The 16,892-nt window shown below is 39.2% G+C and overlaps 1 long non-coding RNA gene across 1 annotated transcript in view; it reads left to right on the plus strand.

Annotated features, from left to right (window-relative positions):
* Window positions 1–16,892, plus strand: part of LOC148775918 (uncharacterized) — a 42,031-nt gene that overhangs the window by 13,840 nt on the left and 11,299 nt on the right. The window contains exon 2 of the long non-coding RNA XR_016038822.1: window positions 2,033–2,079. This is a non-coding gene — a long non-coding RNA (uncharacterized LOC148775918). The remainder of the gene's footprint in view (window positions 1–2,032; window positions 2,080–16,892) is intronic.

Genomic DNA, 16,892 nt, shown 5'->3' on the forward strand with positions numbered 1-16,892 from the left:
TTATTGTGCAGGCACTGATTTTCATATATTTGAATTGCTTTCATTATTCTTTTTGATGATTAAATTGCCCCATTTTGGCCAATGAAAAATTATTAAGTTGATTCTTATGTATTTTAGATTTGCTCACCTTAATTTTTGATAACCTTCTTGCTTTCTGGCACAAGATAGCCCAGACTTATCTTGTACATTTCCTGTCCCTGACCTGGAATCAGTCATTTTTCCAAAGGATCCTGACTCTTTTTAGTAGGAAATGGTGGCAAGAATGGGCATTTTTGTCTTGTTCCTGATTTTAGAGGAAAATCTTGCAGTTTTTACTGCTCAGTATGATATTAGCTGTGGGTTGTCATGCTGCTGCTACTGCTGCTAAGTCGCTTCAGTCGTGTCCAACTCTGTGCGACCCCATAGACGGCAGCCCACCAGGCTCGCCCATTGCTGGGATTCTCCAGGCAAGAATACTGGAATGGGTTGTCATTTCCTTCTCCCAGGGGTTGTCATAGGTGTCCTTTATTACGTTGAGATATATTCTCTCTATACCAAATTTCCTGAAAGTTTTTTTTTTAATCATGAATGAGTATTGATTTTTCCAAGTGCTTTTTCTGTGTCTCTTGAGATAAACTGGAAAAGGTCAGTTTTCATTCCAATCCCAAAGAAAGGCAATGCCAAAGAATGCTCAAACTACCACACAATTGCACTCATCTCACATGCTAGTAAAGTAATGCTCAAAATTCTCCAGGCCAGGCTTCAGCAATATGTGAACCGTGAACTTCCAGATGTTCAAGCTGGTTTTAGAAAAGGCAGAGGAACCAGAGATCAAACTGCCAACATCTGCTGGATCATGGAAAAAGCAAGAGAGTTCCAGAAAAACATCTATTTCTGCTTTAGTGACTATGCCAAAGCCTTTGACTGTGTGGATCACAATAAACTGGGGAAAATTCTAAGAGATGGGAATACCAGACCACCTGATCTGCCTCTAGAGAAACCTGTATGCAGGTCAGGAAGCAACAGTTAGAACTGGATATGGAACAACAGACTGGTTCCAAATCGGAAAAGGAGTACGTCAAGGTTGTATATTGTCACCCTGCTTATTTAACTTATATGCAGAGTACGTCATGGGAAATGCTGGGCTGGATGGAGCACAAATTGGAATCAAGAATGCCAGGAGAAATATCAATAACCTCAGATATGCAGATGACATCACCCTTATGGCAGAAGGTGAAGAAGAACTAAAGAGCCTCTTGATGAAAGTGAAAGAAGAGAGTGAAAAGCTGGCTTAAAGCTCAACATTCAAAAAACTAAGATCATGGCATCTGGTCCCATCACTTAATGGCAAATAGATGGGGAAACAGTGGAAACAGATTTTATTTTGGGGGCTCCAAAATCACTGAAGATGGTGACTGCTGCCATGAAATTAAACGACTCTTACTCCTTGGAATGAAAGCTATGACCAACCTAGACAGCATATTAAAAAGCAGAGACATTACTTTGCCAACAAAGGTCCATTTAGTCAGAGCTATGGTCTTTCCAATAATCATGTATGGATGTGAGAGTTGGACTATAAAGAAAGCTGAGCACTGAAGAATTGATGCTTTTGAACTGTGGTGTTGGAAAAGACTCTTGAGAGTCCCTTGGACTGCAAGGAGATCCAACCAGTCAGTCCTAAAGGAAATCAACCCTGAATATTCGTTGGAAGGACTGATGCTGAGGCTGAAACTCCAATACTTTGGCCACCTGCTGGGAAGAGCTGACACATCTGAAAAGACCCTGATGCTGGGAAAGATTGAAGGCGGGAAGAGAAGGGGATGACAGAGCATGATATGGTTGGACGGCATCACTGACTCAATGGACAGGAGTTTGAGTGAACTCCGGGAGTTGGTGATGGACAGGAGGGCCTGGCGTGCTGCGATCCATGGGGTCGCGGAGAGTCGGACACGACGACTGAGTGACTGAACTGGACTCCACTGATTGAGATAATGTGATTTTGTTGTTGTTCTTCATTTTGTTAATGCATTGTATTTAATTGATTGATTTGCAGATATTGAACCATTCCTGCATCCCTGGAATAAATCCCACTTGATCAAGGTATTTGAGAGTTTTTATATATTATTGAATTCTGTCTGCTTATATTTTGTTAAGAATTTTTGCATCTATAGTCATCATGGATACTGGCCTTTAATTTCTTTTTTGGGTGTAGAGTCTTTGTCTTGGTTTGGTATCAGAGTAATGGTGACTCTGTAGAATGAATTTGGGAGTATTCCGTTTTCATTTTTTTTTTAAACGGTTTGAGAAGGATAGATTTTTAACTTGTCTTCATATGTTTGGTAGAATTCTCCTGTGAATCTGTTTGGTCCTGGACTTTTGTTTGTTGGGAGTTTTTTGATTACTGATTCAATTTTAATACTAGTAATTTGTTTAGATTATTTATTTCTTCCTTATTCATCTTGGAAGATTTATATTCCTAGGAATTTATCCATTTCTTCTAAATTGTCCAGCTTGTTGACATACAACTGATTATAGTATTCTCTTATGATTGTGTTTCTGTGATATACTGCTTATTATTTCTCCACTTTCATTTCTTATTTATTTATTTAGATTCTCTTTTTCTTAATCAGTCCAGTTCATTTCAGTCTCTCAGTCATGTCGGACTCTTTGCGACCCCATAAACTGCAGCACGCCAAGCTTCCTTGTCTGTCACCAACTCCCAGAGCTTGCTCAAACTCATGCCCATTGAGTCAGTGATGCCATCCAACCATCTCATCCTCTGTCGTCTCCTTCTCCTCCTGCCTTGAGTCTTTCCCAGCATTGGGATCTTTTCCAATGAGTCAGTTCTTCACACCAGGTGGCCAAAGTATTGGAGTTTCAGCTTCAGCATCAGGACTGATTTCCTTTAGGATGAACTGGTTTGATCTCCTTGCAATCCAAGGGACTCTCAAGAGTCTTCTCCAACACCACAGTTCAAAACCATCAATTCTTCAGTGCTCAGCTTTCTTTATAGTCCAACTCGCACATCCACACATGACTACTAGAAAAAACATAGCTTTGACTAGATGGACCTTTGTTGGCAAAGTAATGTCTTTGCTTTTTAATATGCTGTCTAGGTTGGTCACAGCTTTTCTTCCACAGAGCAAGCGTCTTTTAACTTCATGGCTGTAGTCACCATCTGCAGTGATTTTGGAGCCCAAGAAAATAAAGTCTGTCACTGTTTCCATTGTTTCCCCATCTATTTGCTGTGAAGTGATGGGACCAGATGACATGATCTTAGTTCTTCGACTGTTGAGTTTTAAGCCAACTTTTTCACTTTCCTCTTTGACTTTCATCAAGAGTCTCTTTAGTTCTTCTTCACTTTCTGCCATAATAGTGGTATCATCTGAGTATCTGAGGTTACTGATATTTCTCCCAGCAATCTAGATTCCTGCTGGTGCTTCATCCAACCCGGCATTTTGCCATGTACTCTGAATATAAGTTAAATACACAGGGTGAAAATATACATCCTTGATTGGTTCCCAATTTGGAACCAGTCCATTGTTCCAAGTCCAGTGTTAACTGTTGCTTCTTGACCTGCATACAGATTACTCAGGAGGCATGTAAGGTGGTTTGTTATGCCCATCTGTTTTAGAATTTTCCACAGTTTGTTGTGATCTACACAGTCAAAGGCTTTGGTGTAATCAGTAAAGCAGAAGTAGATGTTTTTCTGGAACTCTTGTGCTTTTCCGATGATCCAACAGATGTTGGCAATTTGATCTCTGGTTCCTCTGGTTCCTTTTTCTTAATAAACCTGACTGAATCAATTTTATCTTATTTTTTAAAGGTCTTATTTTCATTGATCTTTTCTTTTACTTTTTGATCTCTATTTTATTTCCTCTCATACTTATATCCTTCCTTCTGCTGACTTTGTTCTTTTTTTTTTCTAATTCCTTTAGATGGTAGATTAGGTTGCTTATTTGAGATTTTTCTTTCTTATTGAAGTGTGCTTTTATTACTATAAACTTCCCTCTTAGAACTGCTTTTGCTGGATCCCATAGATTTTGGAGAAATCTCAGTAACCTCAGATACACAGATGATACCACTCTTATGGCAGAAAGTGAAGAGGAACTTCTTGATGAAAGTGAAAGAGGAGAGTGAAAAAGCTGGTTTAAAGCTCAACATTCAAAAAACTAAGTCATGGCATCCTGTCCCATCACTTCCTGGCATATAGATGGGGAAACAATGGAAACAGTGACAGACTTTATTTTCTTAGGCTCCAAAATCACTGCAGATGGTGACTACAGCCATGAAATTAAAAGATGCTTGCTCCTTGGCAGAAAAGCGATGACCAGCCTAGACACCTTACTAAAAAGCAGACACATTACTTTGCCAACAAAGTGATGTCTACTTTTTCCAGTAGTCATGTATGGATGTGAGAGTTGGACTGCAAAGAAAGGTGAGTGCCAAAGAATTGATACTTTTAAACTGTGATGTTGGAGAAGACTCTTGAGAGTTGCTGCACTGCAAGGATATCAAACCAGTTCATCCTAAAGGAAATCAGTGCTGACTATTCATTGGAAGGACTGATGCTGAAGCTGAAACTCCAATACTTTGGCCACTTGGTGCGAAGAACTGACTCATTGGAAAAGACCCTGATGCTGGGAAAGATCGAAGGCAGGAGGAGAAGGGGACAACAGAGGATGAGATGGTTGGATGGCATCACTGACTCAATGGGCATGAGTTTGAGCAAGCTCTGGGAGTTGGTGATGGACAGGGAAGCCTGGCATGCTGCAGTCAGTGGGGTCACAAAAGTGTTGGCCACAACTGAGCGACTGAAGTGAACTGATAGAATTTGGAAAGTTGTGCTTTTAAAAGGGTATTTTCTGATTTCTTCCTTTATTTCTTTATTTCTGATTTCTTGTTTGATTTTTTTCATTAGTTTAGTAGCATATTGTTTGGTGTCCGCATGTTTGTGGTTTCCCATTTTTCTTATATAACTGATTTTTAGTTTTGTATCATTATGGAAGGAAAGGATTCTTGATATAATTTCTATCCTCTTTAGTTTTTTAGGTTAGTTTTGTGTCCTATTTGTGATCTATCTTGGACAACTTTGTATATGTACTTGACAAGAATGTGTATTCTGCTGGTTTTGGATGGAATGTCTTACAGATATCTGTTAAGTCAAGCTGGTCTAATGTGTCATTTAAGACACCACTATTTCCTTATTGATTTTCTCTCTGGATGATCTGTTTATTAATGAATTGGGATATTAAACTTCTCTACTATTATTGTATTATTGTTAATTTCTCCCTTTATGTCTGTTAATATTTGCTTTACATATTTAGGTGCTCCTATAAATGTTTATGAATGTTTTACACTCTTCTTGTATTGATTCTTTTATCTTTATATAATGTCTTTCTTTTCTTTTATTGGAGACTTGTTTTAAAGTCTACTTTATCTGTTACGACTATTGCAACCCAAGATTTCTTTTTATTTCCACTTGCATGCAACATCTTTTTCTATCCTCTCACTTCAGTCTGTGTGTCTTTAGCTCTGAAGAGAGTCTCCTGTAGGTAGCATATAAATGAGTTTTGTTCTTTAATCAGTCACCCTGAGTCTTTTGATTGGAGCACTTAGTCCATTGGCGTTTAAAGCCGTCATTGGTAGGTGTATATTGATTGACATTTTATTATCTGTTCTGGTGGTTTCTGTAGTTCTTCTCTGTTCTTGTTTCAGTCTCTTCCATGGTGGTTTCCTAATGTTTTGGGTTATGTTTTTGTTCCTTTCTCTCTAGATTTTGTATATCTGTTATAGGCTTTTGATTTGTGGTTACCATGTAGTTCATATGTATTGACCTATATGTACTTTTTAAACTGATTATCGTTTAAGGTCAACACATTCTAAAAGCTCCACATTTGTTACTCCCCACCCCGATGTTTTATGTTTTTTTATGTCATATTTTACATCTTCATGTCTATCCCTTAGCTATTTATTATATTTATAGTTGGTTTTATAACTTTTTCTTTTAACTTTTGTACAAGCTATATAAGTAGTTAGTTGTTCCATAGCCTTTGCTATATATTTTTCTTTACTAGTGGGATTTTAACCTTCCTATGATTTCTTATGTCTGCAGTAGTCTTTTGTTTTTCACTTAGATATGACCCTTTAGCACATCTGGTGAGGTTGGTTAGGTACTGATGAACTCTCTTAGTTACCTTTCTGGTATTTGCTGTTTATTTGACAGTGCTGGGGCTTAGTTGCGGCCTGCCTGATCTTTGCCGTGTCATGTGGGTCTTCTGTTGTGGGCACAGACCGTCTAGTTGTGGCTTACAGGCTCGGTAGTTGTGGTGCCTGGGCTTAGTTGCCCTGTGGCATGTGGGAACTTAGTTCCCCAACCAGGGATTGAACTCATATTCCCTGCCTTGCAAGGCAGATTCTAAACCACTGAGCCCACCAGGGAAGTCTCAAACTCCTTTAGTTTTTGGTTGTTTGAGTGTTTATTTATCGCTCCTTCAATTCTGAATGACAGTGTTAGGTGGAATGTCCCAGGTTGCAGGTTTTTTTCTTTTCAGTACTTTAAATATATCATGCCACTCCCTCTGGCCTGCAGAATTTCTGCTGAAAAATCATCTGATAGCTTTATGAGGATCCCCTTGTATATCATTGCCTTTATAATTCTCTCTTTATCTCTTTAACTTTGCCTTTTTAATTATGATATGTCTTGGTATGGTTCTCTTTGAGTTCATCTTGTTTGGGATTCTCTGTACTTCCTGTACCTGGAGATCAGTTTCCTTTTTCAGGTTTGGGACTTTTTCTGTCATCATTTCATTCTCTGTCTCCTTTTTCTCTCTCCTCCTTCTCGGACTCTAACAATGAAATGTTAGTAAACTGATGTTATTTCAGACAGTTCTTATTTTTTAAATTTGTTTTTTTTTTTTGCTATTCTGATTGGATCACTTTCATTATTTTATTTTCAGATCACCTTGTTCTTCTGTATCTCCTAACTTGTTGTTAGTTTCCTCTAGTGTATTTTTTCATTTCAGTTGTTGTATTCTTCAGCCTGACCAATACTTTTTTAAAAAATAAATGTATCTGTTTATTTATGGCTGCACTGCGTCTTCATTGCTGCACACAATCTAGTTGTGGCAAGCAGGGTCTACTCTAGTTGTGGCGTGCAGCCTTCTCACTGTGGTGGCCTCTCTAGAGTGCAGGCTCCATAGTGGTGGCACATGGGCTTAGTTGCCCTGTGGCATGTGGAATCTTCTTGGACCAGGGATTGAACTGGTGTCCCCTGCTTTGGCAGGCTGACTCTCAATCACTGGACCACCAGGGCAGTCCTGACTGATTCTCTTATATTTTCTAGTTCTTTGTTAAAATTCTCACTATGTTCATCTGTTCTTTTCCTCAGTTCAATAGCATTCTTAATTACTTTTACTTTGAACTCTTCATCAGATAAATTATTTATCTCTGCTTCATTAGGGTTTTTTCGTTTTTTTTTTTTCTTAATTCTTTTCTTTGAAACATATTTCTCTTGTCTTCTCATTCTGTTTAACTTTCTCTGTCTTTATGAAAATAGGTGAAACAGTCACCTTCCTGGTCTTGAACGTGTGTCCTTGCATGCAGTCTGCATGTACCTAGCAATTTTGGTGAAAGAGCTGGATTTGAAGTGAGCAGGGATGCATATTTCTGTGTGGTGCGCTGGCAGCCTTTGTCATGTGGGAAGTAGGGCTGGGGTTGGAGGGGCTAGCCAGTGCTTCTGCTGTGCTCAGTGGTCAGTCCAGCCCTATCAGATGTGAGGTCAGGAACAGGAACCCTGAGGGAGTTAGGTTTTTCCTGGATGTGATGGTAGTCTCCACCTTGATCTGTGATGGGCTGAGGCCTGAGGGCTTAGGGCTGAACACCTGTGCTGGTTTCACTTTTTCCCTAGTGTGCAAGCCTTGGCTAAAGGTTAGTGGGGAGCAATGCCCGAGCAAGAGGGGCTGAGGAGGAGCCTGGTCTGAGCTGTGGGGGTGCACTGGAGTGGTCCTGGCAGGACAACCAGAGCCCAGGCAGTTTTCAGTCTGTTGGCTCCATGCTGTGTGTGCTCAGGAGGCTCAGGTTTCTCTGGTGAGCCCCACTGACTTTCATACCAGCTGAGGGTACTTGTCTTCCTCGGGTCAGGCCTCAGGTCTGGTGTGAAAGTTGTTCAGTTGTGTCTGACTCTTTGTGACTATACAGTCCATGGAATTCTCCAGGTCAGAATACTGGAGTGGGTGGCCTCCCCTGTGCTCCAGGGGATCTTCCCAATCCGGGGATTGAACCCAGGGCTCCCGCATTGCAGGTGGGTTCTTTACCAGCTGAGCCACCAGGGGAGATGCAGATGTGCCTCAAACCCTTTGCTCCCAGGGAGGGTCCCTGAGCTTGCAATGTCCTCCTCTTCCGTGTTTCCCACTGGGGATGTGGGTCCCAACCAGACCACTTTTCCTCCGTTCCTACCAGACCCTGTGTGGCTCTTTATAGACTTGATCGTACAGGAGCTGTTCTGCTAGTCCTTAGATCAATTTCAGTGAGGATCACTCTATATGTAATTGTAGTTTTGATGTTTTCATGAGGGGAGGGGAGGTCAATGTCCTTTTACTTGGCCATCTTGATCTCTGCATTTTACTGTTTCTTTCTTTTCAATATTTTCAAACATTTTTTTCAAAGTTGCTCTTTTTATTTAAAAAATAACATAGATTTTTATTCTATAATTTATTTTAAGAAACCATTTTATTGATGTATTATTAATTCATAAAAAGCTGTATATGTTTCATATATACAAAAGATGAGCTTGAATATAAGTATACATCTGTGAAAACATCACCATAGACTATGCTGTAAAAAAAAGGCATCTCCAAAAATTTCCTCCTTCCCTAATGATATATTACTTTTATATTTTATGATAGGAATACTTAAGATCTACCCTCTTGGCAAATTTTTAAATACACGATACAGTATTGTTAACTACAGCCACTGTGCTGTATGGCCGATCTCTAGGTCTTACTCATTTTGTGTAACTGAAACTTTGTATCCTTTGACTAATACCTCCTTGTTTCCCCCTCCCCTTAATCTCTGGCAACCACCATTGTCCCCTCTACTTTTGCGAGTTTAACTATTTTAGACACTTCATATATAAGGGATATCGTGTAGGATTTGTCCTTCTGTGTCTGGCTTATTTCAATTGGCACCATGTCCTCTAGGTTCATCCATATTGTTGCAAAAGGCAGGATTTACTTCTTTCCTTAAGACTGAATGATATTCCACTGTATGCTTTTATCACATTTTCTTTAGCCATCCACTCATCCGTGATTATGTAGATTGTTTTCATATCTTGGCTATCATGGTTAAAACTGCAGTGAACGTGGGAGTCCAGATATGTCTTCAAGATCATGATTCAGTTTTTTTGGACATATACCGGAAGTGGGATTGCTGGATCTATTTTAATTTTTTGGAAGACCCTCCCTAATGTTTTCCATACTGATATCACCATTTTTCATTCTCAGCAATGGTGTACAAGGATTCTAATTTCTGCACATCCTTGACAACACTTATTATTTTTTTGTTTTGTTTTGTTTTTGAGAATAGCCATCCTAACAGGTTTGGATTGATATCTCATTGTGGGTTTGATTTAAATTTCCCTAATGGTTAGTGATATTGAGCACTTTTTCATTTACCTATCTGTCATTTGTATGTTTTCATTGGAGAAATGAAGTTCATTGTCCATTTTTCAATTGGGTTATTTGGACTTTTTTTGTTATCGAGTTGTAGTTGCAGGAGTTCCTTGTATAAGGAAATAAGCAACTTAGATATATAGTTTGCAAACATTTCTTTCATTCCATAGGCTACTTTTTCACTATTTTATGTTTCCTTTGCTGTGCAGAAGCTTTTTAGTGAGATATAGTGCCATCTGTCTATTTTTGCTTTTGGTGCTTAGCCTTTGTGTGTCATATACAAGAAATCATTTCCTAGCTGCTGCTGCTGCTGCTGCTGCTGCTGCTAAGTCACTTCAGTCGTGTCCGACTCTGTGTGACCCCATAGACGGAAGCCCACCAGGCTCCCCCTTCCCTGGGATTCTCCAGGCAAGAACACTGGAGTGGGTTGCCATTTCCTTCTCCAATGTGTGAAAGTGAAAAGTGAAAGTGAAGTCGCTCAGTCTTGTCCGACTAGTAGCGACCCCATGAACTGTAGCCCACCAGGCTCCTCCATCCATGGGATTTTCTAGGCAAGAGTACTGGAGTGGCTTGCCATTGCCTTCTCCGCATTTCCTAGCTAACGTTCCCTAAAAAAGGGAACTAAATGGGGACTAAAGATGCAGCATTCAGGTAACTCCTATGAGCAAAGGACTTAAAGGATCCGTCTAATTTTATTCTTTTGAATGTAAATATATAGTTTTCCAACACCATTTGCACCTGAGATTTCTCATATTTGACTGTTTGTGACCCATAAGGAAAGCATGTTCTTGTCATTCAACCTAATATGTCCCCCTAGTAGGTCCCCCATAAAAGTATATTATTAACCATTTATATAAACCCTTGGTGTACCTTGTTAACCCTGTTTCCTTTGCTCATAGGAGTTATCTGAATGCTGTGTTTTTAGTTCACATTTAATTACCTTTTTGAGCCCACTTGGGTCTGGTTTCTAACTCCTCTGTCAGTGATTTTCCAGTTGTTAAATTGAAAAGGCATTTTTATTTTGTTGTCAGTTTTTAACTTTCTTTTATGACATTGATAGTTTCAAAGAACATGCGTCAGTTATTTTATAGAATGTCCTTCAGTTTGGGTTCCTCATGATTCCATCTAGACTCAGACTCTTGTTCCAAATGACCCTCTGGTCAAAATACTAAAGAAGCAAGTCCTTCTCTGTGCATCATACTTGGAGGTACATGGTGTCGCTCTGTTGTGAGCTTGTAATACTAATGTTCATCATCTGGTCAAGATAGCTCCACTATTGTCTCCACTGTTACAGTTACTACTTTTCTCTGTGGAACTAATAAGTAATTTGTGAGGAGACACTTTTCAAGACCTCATCAAACTAGATAGAACATTCCTCGGTAATTCTTGCCTGAACCAAATAGTATTTATCCAACACTACCACTCCCTCCTCTCTAACTAGTGAGCATTTTACTTTAAGGAGAAGCCATCCTTTCTTTATTTGATCATCAGTATAGATTCATGGATCTTATTTAATTCAGTGACTTATAATCCATTGAATCCTTATTTATTTTGTGCTCAAAGTATCCCAGATATTTAGTTTTGTGCCCAGAATATCCCAGCAGTCCCTTCAAGCTGACTTCTGTGTCTTTTTCCATGCTGCATGGTGGTTTTTTTGTTTGTTTTTTGGTTTGAGCATGTTATTACCTTCTGGTTCAACAAGATGTTCCAGACCCAACTTGCACATTCCCTGCCTCAACCCTGGGACCGGTCATTTCATCGGGAAGCCCCGCATCGTTTTAGTGAGTAATGATATCTGGAAAATAAGATCCAGATGCTTAAGGTGCTTATTGCAGCTGGGGAATCATCGCTTCTAGACCATTTCAGCCCACAGAGCTAGGTAACCATGAGTTCATATTGATGCTTCCAGTTCTCATGTAATACCGCAAGGTCCTTCCTTTCCTTCCCCTGCACTTTATTTGTATCTCCTTTCTTCTGCAGAGTGAACTGTGGCTACTGGCATTAACACACTGTGCTGCAAGTGAAATAGTTTCACAATCACCACATGCCCACCACTACTACCACAAAACAAAAGCAAATAGTGAGTTCAACGTTTGTTTGAAGTTCTTTTTTCCCTCCTAGACTGAAATTAGTTGAAGTACTATGTTCAAAAGTTAGTGATTTTGTTTCCATTTTTATTCCCTTCAGTGCAGTTGTGTTATGAATTTGCAGTTCAGCTAGGGTTGTTTGGTTGTGTTTGCACTCATTGCTATTTGCATACATTTCCTTGTTGATTAAATTTTTTGGCTATGTAAAATGTTAACATGATTTTGAAGGGAAACTATAAGAAAAGTTACATTCAGAGAAGTGTCTATCCCTCCCTATTCCTTCCATCTATCCACTTCACCTCCCTGCCTCTGTGAGTAAACAGTCTTATTATTTTCTGCTTTATCCATCCTATAGATATTTTTTAATTAATTTATTTTTTATTGAAGGATAATTGCTTTACAGAATTTTGCTGTTTTCTGTCAAATCTCAACATGAATGTGTAAAATAGATAGCCAATGGGAATTTGCTACATGGTTCAGGAAACTCAAACAGGGGCTCTGTATCCATCCTATATTTTTTATTGAACTACAGTTGACATACAACATCATGTAGTTTGAGGTACACAGGGTGTTAATTTGACCCATTTATTCATCGCAGTGTGGTCAGTGCTCCTGACACCTTTACCATGTGGCAGAACTTTCTTTTTTGTGTTCAGGACAACTAAGATGCAGTCTTTAACTTTGCAGTTTATATACAGTATTGTGGATTATAAACACTCTGTTGTGCATTAGAGCTACAGAACTTAGTTATTTGTTAGTTGCAAGTTTGTATCCATAAACATTTCTCCAATTTTCCCATCCCCAGCCCCTAGAAACCACCGTACTATTCTCTGTTTTTATGACTTCAGCTTTTTTAGATTCCACATATAAGTGATATCATACAATATTTGTCTTTCTCTGACTTACCTGATTTATTTCACTTAGCATAATGCCCTTAGGGTCCACCTATGTTGTTCCAAACGGCAGAATTTTTTCCTTTCTCATGGCTGAATTATACATACACACACACACACACACACACACACACATATCCCACAACTTCTTTATCTATCCATTGGTGGAGAAACAAGCTATTTCCATATCTTGGCTATTGGGAATAATGCTGCAGTGAACATGCTTTTGAACTGTGGTGTTGGAGAAGACTCTTGAGAGTCCCTTGTACCGCAAGGAGATCCAACAAGTCCATTCTAGAGGAGATTGATCCTGGGTGTTCATTGGAAGGACTGATGCTAAAGCTGAAACTGCAATACTTTGGCCACCTCATGCGACGAGTTGACTCACTGGAAAAGACTCTGATGCTGGGAAAGATTGGGGGGCGGGAGAAGAAGGGGACGACCAAGAATGAGATGGCTGGACGGCATCACCGACTCTGTGGACATGAGTTTGAGTGAACTCCGGGAGTTGGTGATGGACAGGGAGGCCTGGCGTGCTGTGATTCATGGGGTCGCGGAGAGTCGGACACGACTGAGCGACTGAACTGAACTGAACATGGGTATGCAGATGTCTTTGAGATACTGATTTCAATTCCTTCAAATGTGTGCTCCACAAGTGGGACTGTTGAATCATTATGTTAATTCAATTTTAAATTTTTTTGAGGAACTGCCATAGTGTTTTCCATAATGGCAGTACCAATTTATATTTCCACCAATAGTAAGGGTTTCCTTTTCTACACATCATCGCCAGTGTTTGTTATCTCCTGTCCCTTTGATAAAAGCATAACAAGTGTAAGGTAATAACTCATTGTAGTTTTGATTTGCTTTTCCCTGATGATTAGTGGTGAAATACAGGTGTCCAGTTTCATTCTTTTGGATGTCAACATTTCCCCCAACATCATGTGTTTAATAGACTACCCTTTTCTCAGTGTGAGTTCTTGGCTCCCTTCTCAAAAATTAGTTGACTAGGACCATATGGTTTTGATTACTTTAGCTTTGTAATATAGAGCTGGAAATCAGGTATTGTGAGAGCTCCAGCGTTGTTCATCTTTCTCTAGATAGCTTCAGCTATTTGGAGTCTTTTGTGGTTTCACACAAATATTAGAATTATTTTTTCTGTTTTAGTGAAAATATGCCATTGGCATTTTTATCAGGATGACACTGCGTCTGTGGATCGTCTTTGGTAGTATGGACATATTCACCACATTAATTCTTTCAAGAACATGGAATATCTTTCTATTTATTTGTATCTTATTCAATCTCTTCAGTGTCTTCTAGTTTTCAATGTAAAGGTCTTTCACCTCCTTGGTTAAATTTATTTCTGTGTACTATCAGCTGTTGAGAAATGATTTTGAAATCTACTGCTATACTTATGGGTTTTTCTTGTTCTCTCTGAGGTTTTGCCTTGTATATTTTAATGCTCTGTTAAATACGCAATTGAAATTGTATGTCTTCTTACTGAATGGATCTTTTTATCATTAGGAAATGCCCCCCTTTATTCCTGCTAATTATACCTTTCCCAACGCTTACTTTGGTATTAAAATAGCCACTTCAATTATCTTACAGTTAGTGTTTGTGTGATATGTTCCTTCCAAAGTGGTGCTAGTGGTAAAGAACCCACCTGCCAATACAGGAGGCATAAGAGATGTGGGTTCAGTCCCTGGGTTAGGAAGATCCCCTGGAAGAGGGCATGGCAACCCACTCCAGTATTCTTGCCTGGAGAATCCCATGGACAGAGTCATCTGATGGACTACAGTCCACAGGATCACAAAGAGCTGGACACGACTGAAGCGACTTAGCACACACACACATGTGGTGTATTATTTTCGTCCTCTTACTTATGTCTCTATGTTTTAAGCATGTTTCTTGGAGATAGTATACAGTTGGATCTGCCCATAGAAGACTAACTCATGGTTACCAATGAGGAAAGGGGAGAGGAGATTAGTTAGGAATCTGGGATTAACATATACACACTACTATAGATAAAAACGGAGAAGGCAATGGCAAGCCACTCCAGTACTCTTGCCTAGAAAATCCCATGGATGGAGGAGCCTGGTAGGCTGCAGTCTGTGGGGTCGCTAAGGGTCAGACGTGACTGACTGACCTCACTTTCACTTTTCACTTTCACACATTGGAGAAGGAAATGGCAACCCACTCCAGTGTTCTTGCCTGGAGAATCCCAGAGACGGGGGAGCCTGTTGGGCTTCTGTCTATGGGGTCACACAGAGTCGGACACGACTGAAGTGACTTAGCAGCAGCAGCAGCAGCATAGATAAAAAAGATAATCAACAAGGACCTGCTGTATAGCACAGGGAACTATACTCAGTATTCTGTAATAACCTATAAGAGAAAAGACTCTGAAAAAGAATATATGTATATATTCTGATGTACATCTGAAACCAACATAACATTGTAAATCAACTATGCTTCAGTAAAATGAAAAAGATTGTCTGTTCCACACTGTTTCTGGGTATGTTGCAATTGGATTAGTTTCTCTTTGTTTATGGATTACATTTCCCTGCTTCTTTGCATGTTTATTAATTTATAATTTTCATTGAAGTATAGTTGATTTATAATATTGTGTTAGTTTCTAGTGTACAGTAATTTTTACTGCATTTTAAAATGCATTTTAAACATTGTGAATATTTCATTGTTGATTTTGTCTAAGTTGTATCTCAGAGTTCATCATAACAGGTCATTTTTCCCACATGTTTTGAACCTTTTCAATGTTTATATTTAAGTGTTCTCACTTTGGGAAAGTTGTGTTTTTTTCATTTTAAACACTAGTGTTATTCTACTGTTTCATTTCTCTTCTTAGAGATTCCAGTTATGTATATGTTGATTTTGTGTGTGACTGTTTTCCATTCCCATCATATTCTCTCTAATCCCTTTTAAAATATCTTGATCTCAGTTTCATTCTCTTGTTTCTTCATTGTTTTATTTTTTAAATTTTTACTGAAGTATAGTTGCTTTCTGGAGGCTTCCTTGGTGGCTCAGTAGCAAAGAATCTTCTTGCCAATGAAGGAAACTCAGGAGACTCAAGTTCGATTCCTAACTGGGGAAGATTCCCTGGAGGAGGAAAGGGCAACCCACTCCCATATTCTTGCCTGGAAAGTTCCATGGACAGAGGAGCCTGGCGGGGGGCAGTCCACGGGGTTGCAAAGAGTTGGACAAGACTGAGCATGCATACACACATGATAGTTGGTTTACAATGCTGTCTGAGTTTCTACTGCACAGCAAAGTGAATCTTATATATATATATATATGCCCTCTTTTTGGATTTCCTTCCCATTGAGGTCACCACAGAGCCCTGAGTGGAGTTTGCTGTGTCATACATTGGTTGTCTATTTTATACATTTTATCAATAGTATATATGTATTTCAATCCCAATCTCCCAATTCATCCCATCCTCCCTTTTCCTCCTTGGTGTCCATATATTTGTTCTCTATGTCTTGTTTCTTATTAGGTCTTTATTTGAATTCCTTCTTCTGTGACATTTTATAGTCTTTCATTTTTTAGATCTTATGCTCTTTTCTTCAATTACTTTGCTAAATTTGATCAATTCTTATTGCACTTCTGCTTTGTTTTGTTTTTTTGGTTTGGTTTATTTGTAAGGCATAAGGAGTCCATATTTCTTATTAGTGTTTGAATTTATGACTCTAAGTTGTTTTTCTAAAATTATCTTTACAGGCTTTTTTTGAGAATATATAATTCATAGAGTTTTGTGTCACAGTATACTACTTTCTGGTTGGTTTTGGGGACAGAGTTTTCATCAATTGAAAGAGTGATTCTTGGTTTCCTTGTTTTGTTTTATGTTCTTACAGTTTTTTTGTATGGAGTTGGTTTAGTTTTTTGTTCTTCCTAGGCATTTAACATGAGTGTGAATACCCAGTTCAGTCAGGATATGGACACACAGTTTCTTTTAAATAAATGAGTTTATGGTAGTGCAGGAGTGTGGGAGTGTTGGTGTGCCCTAATTTTTAAAATCGTTGGCTTTGTTTATTCCCCTCACTGTGGTGTCTCCAAGGTGCCCCACACCTTCTCTGTTCACAGACACCCTCACTGTTTGGAGGCAGCTGCTTTTAGCCCTGCCACCTTCAAACATCTTTCAAGTACCCACGACTATCAATGATCACTTCCCAGACCTGAGTTCTGACACGGTGTAGAATGATTTCTCCCTGGGGTGATTTTGGTCAATGCTTTGTTTAAGTCCTTTGCTCCCC

The sequence above is a fragment of the Moschus berezovskii genome, chromosome 12 (genome assembly GCF_049115385.1).
Source record: "Moschus berezovskii isolate FMDL1 chromosome 12, NW_MosBer_1.0, whole genome shotgun sequence".
NCBI classification, from domain to species: Eukaryota; Metazoa; Chordata; class Mammalia; order Artiodactyla; family Moschidae; genus Moschus; species Moschus berezovskii.